This window comes from Ambystoma mexicanum, chromosome 7p (assembly GCF_040938575.1).
Source record: "Ambystoma mexicanum isolate Mex_15411 chromosome 7p, UKY_AmexF1_1, whole genome shotgun sequence".
Classification (NCBI taxonomy): domain Eukaryota; kingdom Metazoa; phylum Chordata; class Amphibia; order Caudata; family Ambystomatidae; genus Ambystoma; species Ambystoma mexicanum.
The window spans coordinates 168,637,936-168,656,427 of NC_090939.1; positions in this window are offsets into that span (position 1 = coordinate 168,637,936).

The following is an 18,492-nucleotide window of genomic DNA, read 5'->3' on the forward strand; positions in this document are numbered from 1 at the left end:
ACAGACAGGAGAAATCCATTCTGTGAACCTCACACACGTGACCTGAACCTGAAGGACAGAGTCTATTCTTTTGAGCCAGATAGAGGTGGCTCATCCCATCGGACTGAAGGCAGGAAGATACAATAGTATTACAGGTTCAAAGCCAAATTTTCTGTCTCGTTGCCTAGGAGATCGGATATGGTAACTTATTGGGAACATGCAGCATCTTTGGAATCGTTCCCATTACCTTGGTAGATAAACTTGGCTTGGTACTGTCCAAAGCCCCAAGGCTAAAAAGACCTTTCTCCCCAATCACTACTCACCATTCATTTAAGCGCACACTATGTTGACCGGCCAACTGCCTTCCACTAACCTGTAGCCTTGTAATTGTAAAAATAAGAGGTGGTCTCAGGAGGAGCCACTAGATATGGCTTGACCAATGATCCAACTAACCCAGTATGGAAAATATATGTAATTCACCTTACTAACCAATACTCACCCCTGTTAGGTTTTTGGGTTGTAACCTCATTTTGTGATGTCATTACCTAACAAAACTAAGCAACAACGCCTGGAAATGGAGAATTTTACGTTGTTCATACTGCAATCCCTGTCATTTGAACTTGTAAAAAAGACAGTAAACCTTTGTCCTATGGTTGGGTCTTCCATTCTTGGTGCAGGGTCATTCCAGGGCCAAGTTCCTCTTGCATGTAATCAAGGAGACTGATCATAGTACCCCTGACACTTTTACAGTATGGCAGCACACTGTCTATGCATCCTTTGTACCAGAGGGTATACTTTCAGAGTGAGATCCAGTCCAAGGAGCCACCTAATGAACTGATGGGGGATGCTCGCTTCACCAGATTTGAGCAGATCACTATTCCTGCACAAACCACTGTAATGGTACCAGGCAGAGTGCAACTGAGAAGAGATCACTGGCTAATACACCCGGTGATGCAGGCACAATGACGTGGGGGACTCCTATGTGGATTGGTTGCTGGTGACAGCGGACTAGATACATCATGTGGAAGGAGCTGCCTCCCATCAGCGCCAGAGCTGTCTGCCAGGCTGCCAGTTTCTTGGAACTGGACAGGGACAGAAATGTCAGCAATCTAATGCCACGAGCATGGACTGTAACATTGCCAGTCTGGAGGCACGTGTGCTATCACGCCTGACCCCCAAGGTGATCCACATATTCTTGGTAGCGGATCCAGGCCAATCTCCATTCCAATGCGCCAAGATCATTGTAGAGGCTGTGCCCAGAAGTCACCCCAAACAACTATGGTCCTGCTGCCATGATTAAGGAATGGAAGACGCATGTGCAGAAAGGTAGAATTCTGTACAAAGAGAGTCACATTGGCGACCAAACACTCCATTCACTGTTAAGGCCTTGACAAGTCCATGACCAGAACGGACATCTCATCAGTGATCAAACCTTTGAGTTGGCCCACTCAAGGTTCAACTGCCCCAGACTATTCACAGCAGAGCTTTATTGTTTGGCAATACACAAAGTGTATGCCTAAGGGGCAATACACTATGTGTAAACAAGCCAGAATCACGAGAGCGGCCCAAGTCACAGCCCTGATCTACCGCTTTTCAATATCTCAATGTGGGTACACCATCTGGGAAGCACGACAACTCTATCTCCAGGTGCTAGCACCAATGATAACTTACGGCCTAGAGGCATTGCAATTGATGGACATGGAATGGCTGCAGATCCTTGAAGGAAAATACTGGAAAAAAATACTTGGTCTTCCGGCTTGTATTCCCATGTCCATTCTTAGACTAGAACTTGCCCTCATCTCCTGGAAATCCCAAGTACTCAGGAAAAGAGCAGAACTGTATTTGAAAGCAACACCCTTCACAGATAATCTCTTGCTAGTGGCAATTCAAGCCTCCTCATATCTACTTATGAAAAAACATATGAACTGTTATCTTGAAAAGATTGGATGGACCCAAAGACAACAAGCAGAAACAGCCTCTTTGCTTGGAGCGCTATCAAAGAAATCTGAACTGCATGACTGGATTAACAACTTTGCGCATTTGGAAGATCTGAAGCGCTACAAATTTGTGCAACATATGAACTATACTTTCAAGAAACCATTGCCATACTTAAATCTCTGCCCCTCGCCGTGCCTGAGAAGATTTATTCTTCTGCTAAGGATTGATCAGCTCCCAGTACTGGCTATCAGTGGGATTAAGAATAACCTCACCTAGCCGAACGTTCCTGCCGACTGTGTAAGGATAGATCGGAGTCTGAAACTGGCAAACACGTTCTTACCAGATGTCCGGCTATGCTAAAAATCTATACAACGTGTTATGCAGAGTTTGTCCATAGTTTGGACCATGTTAGTAGTAATAACTTCTGGCTAAGAGCGATTAATGCAAGGGGACTGAAACTCTACATGGCAATGTACAATGTATGGATGAATGTAGAGAAATCATTGGACATAAGTATATAATCAGTTTGCAGTCTATGCATGTCAATTTTGCTAGAGTTTTATCAATGAACTAATACGTTTCTCTATTAGTAAATGATAATTAGAAGCTCTTTCTCCTTAGAATATGCAACTGAAATATCATGGCTAATCATAAGGTATTAACTATGTTCTATATAGATATTATTATTATTGTTTTCATTTTGGTCATAATGTGTTTATCACATTTTTTTATTATTCCTTTCCTTCTTCTTTTTATGATATTTTACAAATTCTATTGTTCCTTTTTGTGTACAATTTGTGTAATGTAATATTCATGTAATATGTGAAAAGCTTATGTTAAGCTATAACACATTAATAATAAATAATGTATTGTTATTACTGAGATAGGTGTGCAACCAGAAAGATGGTGGTTTGTCCTGAAGCGTATCTCCATGGCATGCAGAGCTCTGGCTCCTGCCTTGACTTGAGATGGAGGTGAGAATTCCATAACTTCACTAGGTAGGCACAGGCGTTTCCCACCTCTGCAACTGTTGCTCACATGGTGTCAAAGGAATATTTGGTGCACTATGGCTGGCCTGCCAAGATCCATTCAGACCAAGGACCAGATTTCAAATAAGCACTTATCCGACAGATGCTGGAGCTGGTTGCATCAAGAAGGCCCATATACCTCAATACCCTGTGCAGGGGGATGCCTGGTTGGAGAGGTTCAATCACCCACTTTTGATTATGCTGGATATCTAATGGTCAGAGAAGAACAGATGGAGACCTATGTGACAACTCTCCTCTTACCTATATCTGTACAAGGAATGAGGCCACTCAGTTCATGCAATATTCCCTGATTTTTGGGAGAGATGTCAGACTGCCTATAGACTTGTGCTTCTGGGAGCCCGCAGAAGGAACAGGTGGTGAAAAGTACACTAACTATGTGAAGCAGCTCCAAAGTCAACTTGGGCAAGCTTACCCCCACTCCATAAATTGGGGTGACAATAGAGCACATTTCTATATATGTAATTAGTATGCAAGACTTGTTTCATCAAAGAGAAGCAAACATTGCTGTTCCATTGGTATAACCCATGCTCCCCTGGGCAGTTCATGGTGTCCTATAAAGTCCATGTGCATGCGCCTTGTGGACCCTTTGAAACTAAGCAAATGAGGGTCACGTGCCCATACTACTGCCAGGCTCTTCTTGTCCTTTTATCATGAGTAGAGTATGCTCATTCATTACCTGATAGGCCTCTGCTCGCATAAGAGGCAATGTTTTTGGGTGGATGAGCCTTTCCCTTTTTGTTGCTAGCCCAGTATCGCTCTCTGCATCGTACTGTGCTAGCATCAACATGCAGAGTTGGGTGTCGAAATAGGCATATGTTTTATTTTCCAGAACACCATGTCACAGTCAGCTGAGCATTCGGATGTTTTCCCTGGACGGGTCAATTGACCTAATGAGCATAGCCGTCTTTGCTGGTTCGTGGCAATCATCACCAGTGACGTTTACTCCCATCCACAGCCTGGCCAGAGTGGAGCAAATAGTCAGAACCTGGTCAGAATGTCCCTCAAACTCAGCCCATTGTAAGAAGCTCACTGCTTCCCATCAAATCTGATGTCTTGTCTATTGTACGTTCTTTTGTGATCAGAAGAGCATTGCTCTTCCTGTATGTAAATAAATAAATAGCACAATGACATTATTTGCAGAACGTCTGGCAGCTATTGCTTCAAAAAGGGGTGTGTGGGGGGCTTTATTTCAGATTACTTACCAAATCAAGTAGGAGATAATTATGAAGAAATTAGTCAGCCGTACTTACAAACCGCACTCCCTAGAAAACGAGTGTTCATAATACTTATAGATCAGACAAGAAAAACAGAACATAGAGAAACAAGGGCCTGTGTTCAGCACTAAACACATATGCAGTTAGAAATTAAGGACAGGAAACATATTATAAAGAATACGTACATCATTCCCTTCCTTTTTTCATCTATCACTATTGGATAGTCATCACACCACCGTTTCTAGAGAGAGGGATTTGGAAGTAGAGCTTCTTAATTGTCGTGTATTCGATTTCATGAGTACTTTGGGAAATAGCCCCACCCACCTTGTGACATATATTACATTGAGCTCAGTTTGGAAGTGTTCTTTTCGCTCGGCCTTATTCATAGATGTATAGTCCCTGGCAGCAGCTATTGCTGCCACTTGGCAAGGGTTTGGTCTCGTGCCTTTATTGGGGTACTGGTCTCCCACAAAACTTACGTTTCGATCATTTTTTAGTTTTCGCTATTAGGTGGCGCTACAGAACAAACTATTGCATTGGAGTACAGCTAGGAGGGAGATGGCATGTGAGGAGGGACATGCTTCTTGTAGGTGTTGTTTGGTTATTTACCCTCTCATTGACCCCCCACGGCCACACCAATTTCTATGGCCATTTCCGCCCAGTATATAGCCCTCCCCGGGCAGAACACATCCTCATGGGATCGTTTTGAGCTATCTTTATCAAGTAGTAACATCAAACTTTGGCCTGCCAGTTGTTTTTCTAAGCTGCCTGCTGAAATTTAATGTGATTTCATTTGACTATTAAATAAGGTGGATCCCCTGTCTTAAATTATACTGTTCCAGGCATGTTTTATGGGTACAAGAGGATGTTCTGATTTGTGAATGCCTATGGGCAGCTTTAAACCTGTGATGCCCATTACACGCCATCATCACATTTTATTGAGTGAATGTATTATTTATATCTAACCATTTATTAAGTGGCTATCACTTTGTTTCTCAATTAAAATTTTGTATCTAATTAAATATCAAAACATTGTATTCACGACTAAGCGTCATTACATGAAAATTGTTTGTAATAATTGGTAAAAGCTTTTTGGGAGACGAGGGGCCTCATTATAGGTCGGGCGGTAATCGTGCCGGTGCTACCAGGTGCAACCTTGCCGCCGGACCCTTAATGATTTACTGGCGCCTGACTTCCCAGTAACACCCAGGGATTACAACGCAGCCGACCGGAAAATCAGACGCCAGTAAATTGTAAGTCCCCATTCCCATAGAGTCCCGTAGGACCCTATGGAAGTGGGGACCACGAAAGCACCGTTGTTAGCGGTGCCGGGGCTTCCGTGATGGTCTGCCTACCGTGGCCGCTGTGTCCGGCAGGGTCAGACATATCAGGCATGGCAGCTCCGGCAGGCAGACTTGTAGTATGCCAGTCTGAAAACAACGGTGCTGGTAAGCTTACCAGCCCCATTGTTTCCAGACCGGCATAATTATAATGAGGCCCGATATGTAATAAAAGGCACCATATTTATTTTCGAAAGAGAATTATACAGTTTATAACCAGGATTGGTTACTGTGCTCACTGCAGCATTTGAACAGTGGCCAACTTGCAAAAAGGTAAATAAATACCTGATTAGGAAATTAGCACGTCCTTGATTATTTCATAGTTTAGTGCAAAAGCATTTTCTGTGTGTTGTTCACTCCGTTCCTAGTTTGTCTAAGCCTATGTGCACCCTTCTCTGTGACTGCTTTTTGAGTGGCCACGTGCCATATCCTTGGATTTCCCATAACCTTTCCTAAAATATTCACAGCGACTCTGCGTTAGATGCTGGAGTGCGAGGTTGTGTGGGAAAAGTGGCTGGGAGCAAATCATAATGTAAGTAATGATTTGCAGACAGGGGCACATCAAAAGACTTTCTTGAAGTATGTTTGAGCTCACTGATAACATTGTTTAACTCTCCTGATGTGGCAGGGAGGCAGGATCACAGAGCTCCCAAGTTCCCTGTGGCCATGCATCAGCAAGCCCTATTTTTGCTTTGAATTCTGGAACTTGAACTTTTCCTAAAATTCAAATGTGAAAGAAAAATCTAGATGTCCCAGAATCCAAAGGGAAAAAAACAGAACTGGATGGCCTTCTCACACATGCCCACTTGCAATCTTAGAGGTCTGGAATCACACGTTTCTGAGGTTTGGCAATTAGGTGTAACATACATCATTTTACATCAATCCACGTGTTCCTCATTTCCTCCTCCTCCCTCCAACATCCAGTTTACCCCAACAATCCTTTTCGCAATTACTTTGGTCCTAGACAACAGCAACCAAACTTAGGTGCCCTTCAATTGTTTTTAAGAATTGTGTCAAAGGAATTAACAATTTCAAATCAGTTCCATTAAACATATGGCCCCACCAATCGTCCGTGTACAGGGAGGGATGACTAACGCTCCACGGGCCCAGATGTAAGGTTCTTTCATTACGGAAGTTGGAGCAAAAAAGAAGCAGATGCTTCAATGATTCCTGTTCTCCCTTGCAGAATCTACACATAAGATTCATATTGGCGTTGCCTTTCCACATTTGTAATCTCTCCTTTGTTTTAAATAAGTTCATGCAAAATAACATAAATCGCCTACGTGCATTGGGGTCTGGGAATAGGCTGATAGATCGTTGTGCTGTGTTGAATGCACAAGCTTCAGCTGGTACGTCTATCATCAGTTTCGCTACAGCTCTTTGTGCACAGGTTCTCTCCCAATCTATGCGCCAAATTTTTATTTTTGCAGCATTCGGGTTTTCATGTAGCATGCTTATCTTAATGTCAAATTCCAATAATAAGCTTTCGCATCTTTGCATCCACATGGCAACCAAGCTCTGGCCTTTGGCCGTTGCGCTATGGAGAATTTCAAATTGGAGAATGTGTTCTTGAGCCCGGGACTTTCGAAACAACGACAACAAGTTCCAAGTGATTCTTGCCTGAAGTGAAATAAGTGAAAGTTTGTATCTGATACAAGCTGTCTTAGTTCCCCTCGGGAGGCCCAACACCTTTGTCCAGAATTGATTCCCCAAAGAGGACCATAAATCATGTGTGCATCCCAAAGCATTTTCAGCCCCATAAATTAGTGCTGGAGTGACCTTTTGTTGATAAAACTGCCTTAATGGCTCAAGAGAAAACCTCCTAATTTTTTTTTTCATAATTAGGGCTTGGCTGGATAGTTGAACACATTTCCTCTTAGTGTCAGCTCTCCAGGGACCGTCATTGATACATGAGCTTATGGTCATTCCCAAGTATTTCACCCTTTGCGATATCATCAGTGGTGCAGCTCCCAGGCTCCATTTAATGTTTATTGCTGTTTTCGAGGATCCTCCCTTCAAGTTCTTAAATATTAAGATTTTGTTTTTACTTGGATTACTCAACAGGCAATTCTCGCTTACATATCTCTGGATGGCCTCGAGTTTTCTTTGTAAGCCGATTGGTGTTGAATCCATCAGAACAAGATCATCCGCATATAATAGACAACTTATGTGTGATCTATTTATTTTTGGCGGAAATGACCTGACTGCATCTATCGAGATGCCAATGTCCGATATGAACAAGCTGAAAATGGCTGCAGCAAGCGGGCATCCTTGCTTTACACCCTTATCCGTTGCTACTGCTGATGACAACCTTCCAGCTTGGTCCAAGCAAATCTTGATAGATGTTTCTGTGTGGAGCTCCTGGATCGCGGTTACCAGATCTTCCGGCCAACCCCACTGCCGCAATTTCGCCCACACAAGGTCACGGTCAACGGTGTCAAAGGCGCTCGAAAAATCAATGGATGCCAGGTATGTTGTGGTATTCATTTTTATGGCCTCCATTTTTACCAGATTCAATAATAGTAGATTTAAAGAACAACCAACTTGTTTGACAAAGCCAGCCTGGCTGGCATTAACATGACCCGTTTTCACGGCTCATTGAACCAATTTTTGCTGTATGGTGGTGGCATAAACTTTGCCCAACACGTCTAAGAGAGCCACTGGTCAATAGTTTTTCAGATTAGACCTGTCCCCCTTTCTAAAAATCGGTACAATGATCGCCGTTTTCCATGATTTGGGAGAATTGCCTAAGTTATTTATTCTTTCGAATAGTGCTATGCAAATATCAGCCCAAGTCTCCGGAAGTTGTTTTATTGTGTAATTCGTTAGGCCATCCGGGCCAGGAGCTCTGGAATTATTGGCCCTCGTTATTATGGCCACAATGTCATCTTTGCAGCATGTGAGGTTTCGAGGTGGGAATGTTGTCTTTATCTCATCCCCTGCAATTTTACTACCCCTGTATAGGACCTCAAAATGGGAGATCCATGCTGATTCTATCACCAGACACGTTTGCAGTGATTTTTGCGGTGCCTGCATGTTATTTGTGATCCTCCAAAACTCTCTTGTATTTTTGTTCTTTAGGATGGCCAGCATTATCTCGGCATCATTTTGAAGAGTCAGATGTACGTGGCCCTTCAGCCAGTTCTTATATGACTGTTTGGCTGTTCTAATTTGATTCTTTCTAGCCATTGAGTCTAAATAGCGGGCCTGTCGAATGGCCTGTCGCATCTGCCTTTTATGTTTCTGGATTTTGGGGTCAAACCAGTGTTTTCGAACCGAATTTGGATTTTTCAGCCCTACATTATTGGTCTTAAATTGAAATAGAAGCTGATCATATTCTAATTCAGTGCTATCCTGGCAATAAGCTGATGCCAACTGGGCGACTTCTTGTTCTTCGAGCCGCAGTCTCACCCTATTTGCTGTAACCGAGATAGAATGTTGCCATCTCAAAGGGCCTTCCTTTGTTGATGTGATGAGTTTTGTTATTAACATATTGTGGTCACTGTTTGTTTGCTTCTTAATCTCAAAAGATTTTATTCTAGCATGCAAATCAGTTGACACGAAGATGTAGTCTATTATTAATGCAGAATCAGCACGCTGCCACGTTGAGGCCGGTGGCATATCCCCAACTGTATTTCCATTCAACATTTGTAGTTGCCCAACTTCCATTTCTTCAAGCCAATCGTTGGCAAGCGCTTTTTTGTCTTCTGTTGCCAATTTGAAGAGATCACATATCAAGATGTTAGCCCTTGTCTTCCCTTCATGCAGGGCATCCAGAATTTCCGCGATTTTCTCCAAAAAGTCCACTTTGCCAACTTTCTGATGATTCCAGTAGACATTTAGAAGTGTTATTTCGTTGTTACTCTCACAACCCAGGTTCGGCTTTATAATTGTCGTTTCCTGAATGAACGGAGAGTGATTACTGGACTTTGAGATCCTAAAACTTGAGGCCTTATTTACCAATGTTAGCAGCCCCACCATAGGTCGCCCTTTCGCCAACTTTATGGCTGGATTCATAGCCACTTCGAAATTACTCACGAGTGGCTTCTCAGCTAACCATGTTTCTTGCAGGCATACGACCGCTAAGTCCTCCAGCCAGTTCGTATTGAAAAGATGTGTAAAGCCTCGCGTGTTCCAGGAAGCCACTAGACACTCATTTAAGTTTTGGCTTCCTGTGCTTTCTCAAGTAAACAGAAGCATAAACAGATGCATTTCAGGTGAAAAAGAGGACAGAAGCGGTGCTGTGGAGCATGGATGCGGGGATCACTCGACCAGATATAGGCGCAAGCCCCAGCCACTCCCCCATGACAGCTAATCTTCGGGGAGCGATGTGACTGAGGTAGCCCCTATACCATCAGGCTTAGCTGCTACGGACTGGACGCCGCTTGCTGAGCGCTGAATCCACGGTGAAGCGGACGTCCTTTACAGGCACACAGGAAGCTGCCTGACCTATCTGGGCGGAAACTGTTTTCTGATTGGGCTTGCAACGCTAAGCTCACCCTTGTGCCCGCCCCCCTAAAGCCCAAAAGCAGTGTGTGTAGCGCACCCGCGCGCGCACACGGAAGCACTCGAAAGCACGCTGTTTGCTGGGAAGGACTTGTCTTTTTGGAACTGTATGCTGACACAGACGTTTTCTTTTCATTCTGCCAGACTGGACGCCGCTTGCTGAGCGCTGAATCCACGGTGAAGCAGACGTCCTTTACAGGCACACAGGAAGCTGCCTGACCTATCTGGGCGGAAAGTAAATATACAATCTCAATTGACATTGACATTGTAAATTTAGGACACACTGCTATCCCTCCTAATCTTTCTTGACCTAAATCTTTCTTTTTTACTCACTTCTAGCTGTTTTCTGATTGGGCTCGCAACGCTAAGCTCACCCTTGTGCCCGCCCCCCTAAAGCCCAAAAGCAGTGTGTGTAGCCCACCCGCGTGCGCACACGGAAGCACTCGAAAGCACGCTGTTTGCTGTTCGCGGTTCGTGCTCCGTGTTGCGGGTGTTCGGGTGCGGTTAACCACCAATTTATCTTGTGTGCGCAGGGGGAACTGACCCGTCGATTATGTGCTTTGGATGCGAGGGCAACATAAGATAAAGCAAGTACCAGAAATACGCTTCTTTAGCAGGTATTTAAATTTTTGGTGCAATCCAAATACACCTCATAACCGCTGAAGTTGGGTGTTGTATATCAACACCTTAGTTCTTTGGCGGTAGTATTGAGTGATCTTAACTAATTACAACATGGGTAAAGTAAAATTAGCCACCCTACGTAAAGACCATAGGGCGGACTTCTTCACTGCAGTAAGTACCCGCAGGGCTAGTCTGGCTCGTGCAGCGGCACTTCCTTTGCCTACACCGTGTGCAGATGAAGAGGAATTGTTGCAATGTGCGCAGGATTGTTCAGTTGAAATTAGGAATCAGGAGGTAGCCATGGACTCTTCCCAACCAATGTTTGGTGACTATGAGATAGAAGGGGTACTCAATGATCCACATCAGGGGGATAAGGTTGCTGGAAATGACGCTCTTGACTCTGACACTCCGGCTATCTTTATTACTGACGATAATATGTCTGATCCCATATACGATATCCTATCGGAGGGCATAAATGATTTTCCACCAGCTGATGACATGACGACGATGGTAGGTATTTTCAACCGAGCTATTTTGGTTGAGCTTAGAAAACATAATGACTTGTTGACCTCCATGGTAACAGCTATTGACAATTTTCCCAAAGTCCTACCGAGCTTACTCATACCTATTGTTAAATGTATAGAGACTTTGCCTATAGGACTAGCTGACATGTTAGTCCCCATAGTGAAGGAAACAATGGTAACATGGAATGCTGATCTGAAATCTATACGCCACACAAATGGGGTGGAAATTGGGAATGGTCAGCCTGATGTGCCCTCTCCCCTTAAAAATAAAACATCTAGAAATAACATGGTGGCCCCTAAATTTTCGGAAATTGTGGCCAACTCTGAGAAAAAGGACACTGTCACGCCCAAAATTATTTCTAAGGGCAACGACTTAACTGAAGGTCCTATTAGGGATACTATGCCTTCTAGAGCAGAAAAAAACAAGCGAAAAAAAATAATAACAAAGTAAAAAAAACAGAACAAAGAAACAAATCATCTAGAAAATTTATGAGAGACCTTGATATGAAACACATGATTGATGAGGATGCTTCGGATGCAGTTGTCTGTGTGATATCGAATTGTGGAACCTCCCAGATGAATACAGCTACAACTCTGAAAACATCCGCTGATCAGGCAACTCAGAGTGAATATGAAGAAGGAGTGGAGGGAATGTATGAGGTCATGAAGAAAAAAAAAGAGCTTCCCTTTCGGATGACACGAGTAGACTGGAAAATGGTTTGAATGACATTTTTAAAATCTTTAAAGGTCCAATAAGTACGTCGAATACGGAAGCTGACTGCCTAAGTACAAAGGAGCCTATTAGATCTGGTAAAAACATGAGTGGTATAGAACAGGTTAAAAACAATCATACACCCTTGGCCCCTGGGGAGGTAGTGAAGTGACGAATAAGACCAATTGTACAATCAGTATACACGGGATTATGCCATAAAGACACTACGAATATCAATACATTACCTTTTACAAATACAACAATGGTAGACTCTTGTAGTAAACAGGATGAGAGATCAGTCCTGCAAGGTGCAGATGCAGCACTTAACCCTCACCTTGCGCCCACAGATATTGAGACAAATGTGGAGGAAATACTTAGAAATGTCCAGGATTTGATGAATGAAAATAAAAGATTGAAAGAACAAGATAGAGTAATGGAACACACGAATACGGGTTTGCGTACAAATGAGAAGGAAACTGCACTTCCTACTGAGATGCAGAATGCAGGGCGTACACAATATGATACCATACAGACAGTAATCACAGATACTAGCATAAATCGGGAGGCCAATGACCATGATCAAATTGGTGAACTCCTAAAAAATGTGAATAACATTGTAGAAGAAAATAAGAGGCTTAGAAATAAAGATACTCTGTTGAACTGCCAAAAAAAAGATGAGGGTTTATCAGAAGAAGAGAGGAATGAACAGGACTATCGCTCATATGTAAGGGGGGATGGTAGGTGGCATAATGATAAAACATCTAACGATATTAAATATCTGCAGGAGCTCAGACCTGTGGCACATCCACATATGCCGAGCCTGATTTTATGCTCCTTATTTAAAGATGATAGAATGCAATCGCTAAATAGACCCTACATTCTCTCGTTATTTGCGGAGATATCTGAACTCAAACTTATTACCTCTGCAGATATTCATCTGGTCGATTTTATCGATAAGGGAAGATGGTATTTTGTCAGATTGGTGATTCCATCCCCCTGTCACGCTCACCTGATTCCCACGGAGGCGCAGGTCTGGCTTCGAGTGCTGATGCTTCTTCAATGGTGAAGCGCAGGACTCTGAAGATGGACTCACTGGCTCGCAGGAATATTCCCCTGTGCGTAAAAAGGGAGTATTACCTACTGACGGAATAATGCTCAAGCCTCCCACTCCCTTCCAACCCTCCACGGTAGCCTTCCTCGATTCCCTGTGAAGTCTCACCTTAGGGTCTGGAAGGATGAGTTCTCCATCCTGCTTCTGATGCAGGGGCGCGTTGAAACCCAGTTACTTCACTGGATTGAGGTTTGATGGGAGTTCAAATAAGCTTGACTATTCAGGTAAGGCGCTGTAAGAGTTCTGTAGCAAGTTCAAAAGTTCAAGCTTAATAATAATGTTCATTGTCTTATTGCAGCAAGTGCTAACGCTTATGTCTTTTTCCCCATAGGGGCCGGGGTCCGGAATGCCAGGAAGCGGCAGGACCCAAAATGAAATGGGAATGACCCAACAGGTAAGTCTTAGAAGGAAACTGAGCTTTTCCTATTCCCTTCCTTCTCTCACCTTGTGTTCTTGTCTTTTTCTCTCTAGGCTCTGGGAAGTGGCTGCGGATCTGGATGATCGCTGCTGAAGATGGAGGTGCCCAGGAAAGGTGAGTGAAATGCAGCGCTGCAGCGATCGAAGCGAAATGCTTTTAAAATGATGTCTTCCCTTTCAGGATTGTCGGTGTGATGTCTCCGTGATGCAGCTTTAGCAGGTAAGGTCTTCTTTCTCTCCAATTCTCTCTTAGCAGGTGACCCAGGATGCTGACAGGTGTGGCTGAAGTCCAGATGCAGGAGCTGACACGGTGAGCGTCCAGCTGCGAGGAGCAGAACAACGCGAAGCGTGAGTTGCTGATCGGGCGTGGTTTGAATAGCTTTGGAAGAAGTTCCAGGTATGTATCCTTCCATCGATTAGGTATGTATCCTTCCCCGACCACACCCAGGGAAAGTAGTCCCACAGGTAAAGTAGTTCCATTCAGGCCTCAAGAGGGCCTGGATGTAGCAGCATGGTCTGCATCAGGTAAGTGCACATTAAAACACTTGAACACATGTCTAGCTTTATGAGCCTGGCGCCTAAGGCACCAGGACAGGGGTCCAACATGAGCCTGGCGCCTAAGGCGCCAGGACTGTGTCCAAAGGGCCCCAGCTTGGGCCCGCTGGCACTTCCCTGGGGGAAATGGGTCGGACCTGGCTCCTTGGAGGTAGGCATCATGACAGTACCCCCCTTCAAGGCCCCTCCCAAGGTTGTTCCCTCCGGGGGTTTTGGCTTGTTCGGAAATCTCCGGTGGAACCTTTGTATTAATCGAGGTGCGTGAACATGGTTACTAGGCTCCCACGATCTCTCCTGAGGTCCATATCCCTTCCAGTCAACAAGATAGAAGAGTTTGGAATTTAACACCTTGGAGTTTAAAATGTCTTTAACTTCGAATTCTAATTCCCCTTCAATTTGAACTGGTTCTGGAGGCTTGGACAGTCGGGTCCCTGGTTGTACTGGCTTCAAAAGTGATGCATGAAAAAACTGGATGAATACGCATGTTAGACGGTAAATCCAGTTTAAAGGCCACGGGATTGATTATAGCCTTGATGGGATAAGGTCCTATGAATCTGGGATTGAAGGTTCACGGGCCCTTGAGGGGTAAATGTTTCATTGCTAGCCATACCTGATCTCCTGCTTGGTAAGGAGGAGTTTTACTTCGGTGCAAATCAGCGTTTTCTTTATACTTTTCTTGGCTTGCTGTAAATGAGTTGCAGCTTCTTTGAAGGCTCGGGTTATTGTGGAATGCAGATGATTTACTGCGGGCATTTCCAGGATCAGAGGTGGATCTAGATCAGAGGTCTGAGGATGGTGACCATACAAAGCATAAAAAGGAGTTTGTCCGGTTCGAGAATGCACTGAATTATTGTATGCATATTCTGCGATCCAAAGGATGTCTTTCCAATTTAACTCGGATTGGTGTAACATGCACCGAAGATATTGCTCGAGAGTCTGATTGGTTCTCTCGGTTTGTCCGTCGGTCTGGGGGTGGTGGCTGGTGGATAGCCGCACATCTATTTGTGGTGGTTGGCAACACTTCTTCCAAAAATGGGAGATAAATTGACTTCCACGATCCGAGACTAATATGGAAGGGAAACCATGTACGCAAACTATATTCTCCAGAAATTCCTTGGCCAAGGTGGAAGCTGAAGGCAAACCTTTTAAAGGGATAAAGTGGGCCATTTTGGAGAATAGATCCACAATTTCAAGGATAGTGTTGTAACCAGCACAAGGAGGCAGGTCAGTTATAAAGTCCATTGACAAGGTGTGCCATGGTGCCGGTGGAATACCCAAGGGTTGAAGTAGGCCGGCTGGCCTTTTCTTTTGACCCTTGTTTTGAGGCGCAAATTCCGCAAGACAATACAAAAGACTTTATGTCTTTTCTCCACTAAGGCCACCAGAAGTGGCGTTTGATTTTTTCCTCCGTTTTAGCGATACCAGGGTGTCCTTCCATTAATGATTCATGATGATGGGCAATAACAAGTTCTTGCAATTCTTTACTAGGCAGAAACAACCGCTCCTGGAAGTAGGGTAAGTCATCCTTAACGGTGTAATGAGGACCCTTTTGACTCCATTCCAGTAAGGCTGAAGAGTCTAGAAGTTGTTTTACTTGCGTTTGGATGTCCTCAATAGTTTGCAATGAAGTTAGGCCTAAGATTCTTTGTTCAGGTATGATTGGCACAGGTTCTAAACTCGAATTGGGCTCTTCCATGCCAATCCGGGATAAGGCGTCCGCTTTACCATTCTTGCAGCCAGGGCAATAGGTAATTACAAAATCGAATTCCGCAAAGAATAGAGCCCATCGGAGTTGTCGTGAAGATTGAGCTTTGGCCGTCTTTAAATACTGTACATTTCTGTGGTCCGTAATTACGGTGATGGTGTGTCTTGCCCCGAGAAGGTAGTGACGCCAAGCCTTGAAAGCAGATTTAATAGCCAGTAACTCTTTGTCGGTAATTGCGTAGTTGATTTCAGGAGGAGAAAATTTCCTGGACCAAAAGGCCACAGGTTGTAGTTGGTTAGTTTCTGGGTCTCTTTGCGACAGGACAGCTCCCATGGCCGAACTGGATGCGTCGGTTTCCACAATGTAAGGGAGATCTGGGTGCGGGTGCTTCAATATAGTTGCAGAGGTGAATTTGGTTTTCAGGTCCTGAAAGGCTTGTTCGGCCTCAAGAGTCCATTCAAAGCGTTTGTTTTTCTTTAGGAGAGCTGTGATGGGTTGGACTGTTCGGGAAAATTCCGGGATGAATCTTCGATAGAAATTGGCGAAGCCGAGCATGCTCTGAACTCCCTTCACCGAGCTAGGAGATGGCCATTTGAGGATGGCGTCCACCTTTCGCGAGTCCATTCGGACTCCTTGAGGTGTCAGGATGAATCCGAGAAACTCCACTTCTGTGGTATGAAAAACGCATTTTTCGAGCTTTGCAAATAGTCTGTGCTGGAGCAATTTCTCAAGAACTGCCCTAACATGTTTTCTGTGAAAGGATTCTGAAGAAGAGTACACCAGGATGTCGTCAATATAAACAATGACACAGACGTCGATAAGTTCCCGAAGAACATCATTCATAAAGTACTGAAAGGCGGCAGGTGCATTGCACAAACCGAAGGGCATCACCTGATATTCGAAGAACCCAAATTTGGTGCGGAATGCAGTCTTCCATTCGTCGCCTTCTTTTATACGCACCAGGTGATAAGCTCCTCGGAGATCTAACTTGGTGTACACACAAGCGTCTTTCACCTGGTCGATAAGCTCAGGGATCAGGGGCAGAGGGTAACGATTCTTAATCGTTATTTGATTTAGGGCGCGATAGTCTATACATGTTCTAAGGTCGCCCTCTTTTCTCGGCACGAAGAACAGAGCTGAGGAGACAGGAGATTTGGATGGGCGAATAAAACCATTGGCTAGGTACTGATCTAAATACTGACGCAAATGTAGGTTCTCAGGTTCCGTAAGAGCATAAATCCTACTACAAGGTAGTTGAGCATTGGGTACCAGATCGATTTGGCAATCATAAGACCGATGGGGAGGTAACGTGTTAGCCTGTTCCTTCTGAAAAACGTCTTGGAATTCTTGGTATTCTGACGGTAGCTGTACAGGGGTGGAAGTTGCTGAGGCTAGACCCATAACTGGATTTCTTGGGTAACAAGTTGGTTCACAATCAGGAAAACGTATCTTCTTTGCTCGCCAGTCAATTCTGGGATTATTTGTTTCTAACCAAGGAATTCCAAGAATTACTTGAAATTGTGGGGCCTTGATCACATCAAACACGATTGCTTCCCGATGTCCATCCTGACCCACCAGTGTCATTTCAACAGTGGAATGCGTTACAGGCCCTGAGGCTATTTCGGTTCCATCTACTGTAGTAATGACATCTTGGGTTACTTTCGGGCGGAGAGGGAGCTTAATCCTGGAAGCCAATTCACGGTCTATGTAATTTCCAAAAACTCCACTGTCGATGTATGCTTTTATAGCATGCAACAGCTGAGGCTGTTTTGGGTCCACGAGCACCATTGGCATGACAGAATGCGAGGTCAAAGAGTTTGTTTTCAAGCTCGGCAAGCGGACCCCTACGCTTGTCGGGCTAGGTCGTTTCCCGAATCAGGTGTCAATAAATCGTTATCAGTGGCTCCAACCACCTTCTTAGGTGGTTTAACCGGACAATTTCGAAGAAAGTGACCGGAAGTCCCGCAGTACAGGCAAAGTTGCTTTTGCCACCTTCTTTCTCGTTCCTTCTGCGTTAATGGTCCTTTAACACCGCCGATTTGCATAGGTTCGGATACGTCGGTACTCTTGGAGTTAGCGTGGGTTTTGATCGGTACTCGGGTTTCGTACTTGAACCGATCTGCTTTTCTATTTTGAAGTCTGTGATCAAGTTGAACCACCAAGTCTATGTAGTCTGCGCAGACCTGGGGTGGATCTACTTTTTGAGCTAGAACATCCTTGAGCTCTCCGCGCGGGCCTCGATGAAACAATGTGATCCTTTTGTTTTCTGGCCATCCAGTTTCCACAACCAGTCTATTAAAGGTGGCAACGTAGGACAGGAGATCCTGATTACCTTGTCGTAAGGATAGCAGTTCGTTATCAAGGGCCTGTCCTTGAGAGTGTCGAGCAAACAATCTTTCCATGCTGGCCTGGAAACCCTGAAAATTCTGGAGAATGGGATCATCCTGATTTACCAATGGAATAGACCAATCGGCAGCACTGCCACTGAGGTAAGATAGTATAAAGGCTACCTTGGTCTGGTCGTTAGGGAAGGCCCCGGGTCTGCATAGAAAGTGTAAACGACATTGGTTCATAAAGACGGCATATTTCTTGGGATCCCCCCGCAAAACGTTCAGGCGGGGCCAAAGGCATGTGTCCAGGTAGATTGATTTGTACCGGGTTATTCAAACCCATTGATGTGGAAGTACCTCCGGAATTAGGTAAAGGAGTGTGCACTGCCTGGGCCTGTAATAACCTTTTGGCCAGGTCATCTGTTCTTTCCTTGGATAGGATCAGTTCTCTTTTGAGAGCGTTAGACTCCTGGCGGGCTGAGTGCACTTCT